The sequence below is a fragment of the Lithobates pipiens genome, unplaced genomic scaffold (assembly GCF_037356315.1).
Source record: "Lithobates pipiens isolate NorthernLeopardFrog02 unplaced genomic scaffold, aLitPip1_a1.2 Scaffold_8, whole genome shotgun sequence".
NCBI classification, from domain to species: domain Eukaryota; kingdom Metazoa; phylum Chordata; class Amphibia; order Anura; family Ranidae; genus Lithobates; species Lithobates pipiens.
This window is the reverse complement of record NW_027507903.1, coordinates 566,862,570-566,869,173: the sequence shown is the minus strand read 5'-3', so window position 1 is coordinate 566,869,173 and position 6,604 is coordinate 566,862,570. Positions and strand designations below refer to the sequence as shown.

General features: G+C 41.2%; 1 non-coding gene across 1 annotated transcript; it reads left to right on the top strand.

Annotated features, from left to right (window-relative positions):
* The first annotated feature begins 5,038 nt into the window (after positions 1–5,038).
* On the top strand, positions 5,039–5,112 carry TRNAN-GUU (transfer RNA asparagine (anticodon GUU)). The gene has a single exon. It is a non-coding gene; the product is annotated as a tRNA-Asn (tRNA).
* Positions 5,113–6,604: the final 1,492 nt, after the last annotated feature.

Sequence of the window (6,604 nt, the reverse complement as noted above, 5' to 3'; positions counted from 1 at the left end):
TAAAGAGACAGTTTCATTGGTGCTTTACTACGATCGGGGTTGGGCTGTCAGGGTGACAAGCCGCGTCCCCGATCGGCACTCTGCACGCCCTAGGGGTGTGCACGAGCACCGTGCATGTGGACAATACATGTGACCGGCTGTGATTGGATACAGCGGGTCACATGGTAAAGAGACATTTTTTATTGGCTCTTTACCCCGATCTGGGATGGGCTGTGTCCTAGGGACATACCTCATCAACGATCACTGCTCCGCGGGCCCCCAGAAGTGGCGAGATACAGAGGACATCATATGGCGCCCGCCCAGGATGGGAGATCCCATCTGCGGATGTCATATGACTATAGCCCGGTATTGAAGTGGTTAATACTTAATTATTTCCAACTCTAAGTTATGAAGTACTGAGGAATATAAAACGGTGGCATCACATGTCAACCATTGAAAATGTTGTTGCCATGAAAGACAACAAATCTACCAAACCCTCATTTAACCACTTTCTGACCAGCCACCACAGTTTTACTGCGGCAGAATGGCACGGGTGGTTGAAGTGCCGTCATGTTACGTCGTTTTGCCCCGGTGACCACTAGGAGCGCACTGCCGGGCTCACGCGATCGTTCGTGACAGAGCAAGAACCGGGATCTGTCTGTGTAAAAACACAGATCCCGGTTCTCTGAGAAGAGAAGAGACAGATCTGTCATCTCCCCTCAACAGTCCCATACCCCCTTCAGTTAGAACACAGAGAGGGAACACAGTAAACCCCTTGATCACCCCCTAGTGTTAACCCCTTCCCTGCCAGTGACATTTTTACAGTAATCAGTGCATTTTTATAGCACTGATCGATGTATAAATGCCAGTGGTCCCAAAAATGTGTCAAAAGTGTCTGATGTGTCCGCCATATTGTCACAGTCCCAAAAAATCGCAGATCACTGTTATTACTAGAAAAAAATAAAAATGCTATAAATCTATCCCCTATATTGTAGACGCTATAACTTTCGCGCAAACCAATTAATATACGCTTATTTATTTTTTACAAAAAATATGTAGAAGAATACATATCGGCCTAAACTGAGGAAAAATTAGCTTTTATTAAAAAAAATAAAAATAGGGATATTATAGCAAAATGTACAAAATATTGTCACTTTTTTGTTTATAGCACAAAAAATAAAAAATTTCAGAGATGATCATATACCACCAAAAGAAAGCACCATTTGTGGGAAAAAAAAGGTACGTCAATTTTGTTTGGGTGCAATGTCGCATTACCACGCAATTGTCAGTTAAAGCGACGCAGTGCCGAATCGCAAAAAGAATTCAGCTGCTAAATCTTCCGGGGCTGAAGCAGTTAAAGAGCCAATAGTGGCTGTAGTTGAAGCTTTTCCTGATCTCTCTCATCTCTTGCTTTTTATTATTAGTCAGTGCCGTTGTAATAATAGAACGATTCTTTAATGCATGAGGCAGGAAAGTACGGACCACAGCTCAATTTTCATAAATTCCACATTAAAGCGGAACTACACCGTGTCTGAGCACCACATACCAAAAATGGTATTTAATTCATTTTTAATATTCAAAGCAAGCTCCACCATCCATTCATGTCTCTATGCTTTATTTTCCTATAAAATCAGTTTGAAAAACATCTTTCTAGCATTTCTGGCCGCAGCCATCTTTCGGATAATTCATAACTTCGGATAAATTTGTATTTGTTACGTTTACTAACAGCCAAATTTGAAAGGAAATTAAAATACCTATAATTTAATAGTCAGTAATGGTTATTAATTAGTTATTATTTCTGAATTTAACATTTTCAAATTTTTGAGTTTTCGAATTTTCAAAATTTCTAATTTCCGATCTTACGAATTTAAGAATTTCTGAATTAACGAATTTTCAAATATTCTAATATATGAATATTTGGAAAACTGTTAAAAGGGTCTTCGTTAATTCAGATATTTCTGAATTAACAAATTTGTCAAAATTCATTGGAAAACAAATTCGGAAGGAAACAAATTGCACATGTCTACTGTAAATATCTAAGCTTGCACAGTTTAGGAGATATTTGTTGTATACGGCACGATTACGTCATCTGCGCATGCGCTCTGAAGTAACGGCCGCCCATACTGTTCCATCAAGACCCTTGTCGTGACCACTAAGACATCATCATGGCTCCGACCAATCACAACGCCAGAGCCCGCAAACCTGGAAGGAACATCGGTTAGCCGTCTCAGCCGCTGCTGAGAGGGCTTCGTTCTGAGGTGAGTATTTCATAATGGGCTAGTATGCAATGCATACTAGCTCATTATTCCTTGTCTTACAGATTTTTTTTATGGGTGGGATGGGGGGTTTACAACCTCTTTAAGCTTCAGTCAAGTCACTAAAGCTGACCATAGATGGATCCATCCACCCAGAAGATTGCAGTGCTCACTTTAGTAGCCACAACTACTACAGTGATTGTCACCTTCCACATCGGTCCCTTGGGTATGAGATATGCATACTTACATTGGTCCAAGCTGGACTAATGTAACTAACTATGTACTAATCATCATACCTAGACTTCAGCTTTAAATCTTACATATATGCTGAGCGTAAAAGACACCCCATTTTCCACTGAATTTAAAGTAAATTTTTGACTAAACTAAAAGAACAAAGCATGGATGTGTGATTAGCTGCTTGCATTAATCTACTATTTGCATATAAATACACATGCTGTTCCTCAACCAACATTACAAAGTCTATACCAGGTAATAGCTGCTTAGCGGGGATTGAGGAATCTACTATCTACTAACAATATGGCTAGTTTTAGTAACACATTCTTGTCATTGATGCTAAGAAAAGAAAGAATGCTTCTATTGTTTGCATGATTAGAGTGTCTATCATCAGTTGCGTTGCTAGGGGGTGGCTTTTGGGGCTATAGCCCCGAATCTGGGGCCCATAGCCCTTAGTCTCTGCAGGGGTTCCCAAGGGGAGGGGGAGGCTTTCTGGGGACCTTGATATAAGTGAGGGGCTCTCTGGGGACCCCGCTTTAAGGGGGAGGCTCTCTGGGGACCCCGCTTTAAGGGGGAGGCTCTCTGGGGACCCCGCTTTAAGGGGGAGGCTCTCTGGGGACCCCGCTTTAAGGGGGAGGCTCTCTGGGGATATATACACACACACACACACGTATATATGTGTATGCCCGCCCAAGTGTATGACTTTCTTTACTACACTGCTATGGGCTCTAACCCCAGATCTTTTGTAGATCTAGAAACGCCCCTGTCTATCACTGATTTAAATTGTGTTTCTACAACAACTTTACTCATTCTGTGGCTTTTCCCTGGGCTGAAAGGGCTTTGCATGTGTTTTCTTTAGCCAGCCCTACATGGTTCAAAATTCAGACAGTTCAGCAGAGAGTGGCCAAATTTCAATACATGTATGGACAGCCTGGTTGTACACAAGTGGATCTGTGGATTGACTTGTGTACAACCAGACTGTAAGGTTTCCCCCGAACAATCAGTGCCACCGGCTATAGCCAACAACACTGATCATTGTATTCTGACAGCAAGGAAATACAATACCATGGCAGGAAGGATTCCCCCATCCACCTCAAATGTGTGTATGGGGGAATAACGCAGACCAACCATGGGTTGCAGGAAAGAAATTTCCATGATTGCCCCATTAACACAGTGTTGACAGAGGAATCCCTCCTGCCGAGCCAAAGTTCCAGTTTATTAAAATTGTAAAGCTTGAGCTTATCATAAAATAAATGCCCTTATTAAAACTTGGTGAAGAAAAAACTTGATGCTTACATGAACCCTTGAAGCTCCATGGTGTGTGAAAGAGCCTTTGGGTGGTATGAGCAGTGGCAAGTAGGGATGAGCCTGATGTTCGAGACGAACATAAGTTTGTCTCGAACATCAGGTGTTCACCGAATAGCAAACAATTTGGGGTGTTCGCAGTAAATTTGAAAAGCCATGGAACACCCTTTAAAAGTGCTAATTTTAAAAGCTTATATGCATGGTATTGTCATAAAAAGTGATTGGGCACCCAGGTCCTGCCTCAGGGGACATGCATCAATGCAAAAAAAGTTTTAAAAACTGCTGTTTTTTTCGGGAGCAGTGATTTTAATAATGCTTAAAGTGAAACAATAAAAGTGAAATATTGCTTTCAATTTCATACCTGGGGGGTGTCTATATTATGCCTGTAAAGTGGCACATTTTTTCCATGTTTAGAACAGTACAAAAGCAAAATGACATTTCTAAAGGAAAAAAAGTAATTTAAAACTACTCCTGGTTATAATGAATTGTCGGGTCTCTGCAATACGGATAAAAATCATTGAAAAAAATGGCATGGGGGTTCCCCCAAAAATCCATACCAGGCCCTTTGGGTCTGGTATGAATAATAAGGGGAACCCTTAACCAAAATTTTTTAAAAAAATGGCGTTACTGCTCCTGAAAAAACAGCCGGTTTTAAAACTTTTTTTTTTGCATTGATACATGTCCCCTGGGACAGGACACTTTATGAAAATAACTTGCATATTAACCCTTAAAATTAGCACTTTTCATTTGACGTTCGTGTCCCATAGACGTTAACGGTGTTCACACAAATTTTTTGCCTGTTCGCATGTCCTGCTGCAAACTGAACTGGGGGGTGTTTGCCTCATCCCTAGTGGTAAGCCCCTGACAGGGCTGCCATTCCTCCAGGGACAGTCGCCAGCCCGAAAGCAGCTGGTGAGAACTCAAACAAGCACTGGCTGGAGGAATGCGGATGTTGTTGGTCGCCAGGACAACGTGTTTCGAGGCGTGACCTCTTTGTCAAGTCTTCAATGAAGCGGCTGCCTTTGGGTAGATCTTTCAGGCAGCTAATTCATCTTTTTCCATTTCTTTCACCATTTCCACACTCATCTGATGTCCATTGTGCGACTTTTTTTTTCTTCTTTTTCAGTACAGTATTGTAGTGGTAAAAGTCTATCTTTTTGGGCAGTATATATATAAAAAAAAGAAATAAACCACTCCTTTTTTACAGATTATACCACGCTGTAGTATATCACACTCTTTAGGTGAAGACAATAAGGCACACACAAGTCTCTGTGGCGCAATCGGTTAGCGCGTTCGGCTGTTAACCGAAAGGTTGGTGGTTCAAGCCCACCCAGGGACGTTCTTTTGTCATATAATCATGAAAACCTGAATTCATAAAGGTTAAATTATTTATTAGCATATATAATGTAAAAACTTGTATCCAAGCTATGAAGACAGGTGATATCTCTAAAAGGTTCGATATTCACAGATAACATGTGATGAAATCCTTGCTACCGTAAGATATGCTCTCCAGCTGCTGGCAGCCTCCCAGCAATGCGTTTCCTTTTCACAAGTCTTCTTTACAGCTGCTTACTAATAAGAAAGCTCCATGCTTTATACATAACTATTTTTACATGCAAACCCACACAAGTTACTAATAAATACAGCACTATGTACCTGCTTTTAGCTGCTGAACACTTGATATCCTCCCGATATCCGAAACAAAAAATAATAATGCAGCACTATAGCAAACAAATATTTGACAAGCTACAGTAAATAGATGCAATCATTCAATGTGGAGGTAGTATAGTGCACCTCCCCCAACAATGTGAATAATGAATAAGCGAGTTAAAAATTCCAATTTCTACAACACACCTCCCTCCCTTTTGTCTGAGTTCTTCACTACATCTGTTGGCTATTGTGAGCCTGCGCCATCTCGCCGTCACTACAGCTGATGTTAAAACCAGCTGTTGTGCTGTTACGTACTACGCATGCGCCCTTCAGCCCGGGCATTATCCGATGGGGGGGCATTTCTCAACAGAACACCGGTTCTTTCAGGGGAGAGGAGACAGATCATGTGTTCATACTATGTATGAACACAGATCTCGCTCTCCTCCTAGACAGTCCCATCTCCCTACAGTTAGAAACACACCTAGGGAACACAGTTAACCCCTTGATCACTCCCTAGTGTTAACCTCTTCCCTGCCAGTGACATTTACACAGTAATCAGTGAATTTTTATAGCACTGATAGCTGTTTAACGGTCAATGGTTTCAAAAATGTGTCAAGTGTCTGCCATAATGTTGCAGTCCCGATAAAGAAAATAAAGAAAATAAAGAAAAAAAAAAATCGCAAATCACCACCATTACTAGTAAATAATAAAAATGCCATAAATCTATCTCCTATTTTGTAGACACTATAACTTTTGCACAAACCAATCAATATACGCCAATTTAGATTTTTTGAGCAAAAATATGTAGAAAAATACATATCGGCCTAAACAAAAAAAATTTGATAAAAAAAAGAAAAATACTGTTTCTTTCAAAATTGTCGCTCTTCTTTTATTTATAGCGCAACGTCCTATCTTACCTTAAAGTGGTTGTATAGTCAATTTTGGGCCTTTTACCTACAGGAAAGCCTATAATAAGGCTTACCTGTAGGGAAAAAAAAAATCTCCTAAACCTGTACGGTTTAGGAGATATTCCCCTCGCAATGCGCCGCTGACTGCAGTGGAGCATGCACACGGGATTCTCGGCTGAAAAGTCCGGCAGACGCTGGACCCTGCCGGGAAGAAATCTCCCACGCGTATGCGCGGGAGTGACGATATCGCTGCTCCGGCCACTCACCTTCATC